Source organism: Myotis davidii, unplaced genomic scaffold, assembly GCF_000327345.1.
Source record: "Myotis davidii unplaced genomic scaffold, ASM32734v1 scaffold399, whole genome shotgun sequence".
Lineage (NCBI taxonomy): Eukaryota > Metazoa > Chordata > Mammalia > Chiroptera > Vespertilionidae > Myotis > Myotis davidii.
This window is the reverse complement of record NW_006292094.1, coordinates 1,529,735-1,530,374: the sequence shown is the minus strand read 5'-3', so window position 1 is coordinate 1,530,374 and position 640 is coordinate 1,529,735.

The window sequence follows — 640 nt, the reverse complement described above, 5'->3', positions numbered from 1 at the left end:
TCCGTCCCAGGGCCGCAGTCCCCATCACTCCCTATTGCCTTCCCCACGCCGAAGCTGAGTCGTTTGTGTGGCTCAGTGGGTGTGTTCTGTTTCCTTTATGCTCTCTTGCTTTCCCTGCAGGGCCCAGGGCATTGAAGCTGCTGCCCCCTGTCCCTGGGCAGGTGCCCTCCCAGCTGCCGACCAGAGGTTTCGGGTGGGGGCGGCCTTTCTCCACAAATTTAGCGGGACCATCTCTCACGGGTGAAGGTCTGACGTAGGCAGCAGAAGACTTGGACAGAGCCCCCCTTTTCCTTCCCTCCAGAGCCCCACTCCCCTCCCTCTCTCCCCCCATCTGTGGTTTATCGACCATCCGGGCCACTTTCTTGGCAGCGCTTGCCTGGGGCACACGGCCGTTTTCCCTCCCCCCCAGCCCTCCTCGGGGGAGCCATCACCGGGATTATCAGGAAACCCGAGCCCAAGAGCGAGCGTGAGGCGCAGCCCTCACAACCCACAGCCCGTTCCGTTCCTGCCGGTTCTGTTGGTTTAAACTCTCTGCTGGCACTGCCCAGCCCGGCTCGGGGCAGAGTGTGTCTCAGGCAGATGTTCTGGCCTGTGGCAGGGGCCCGGCGTTGAGAGCCAGGACGGGGAGCCTGCAATCCCG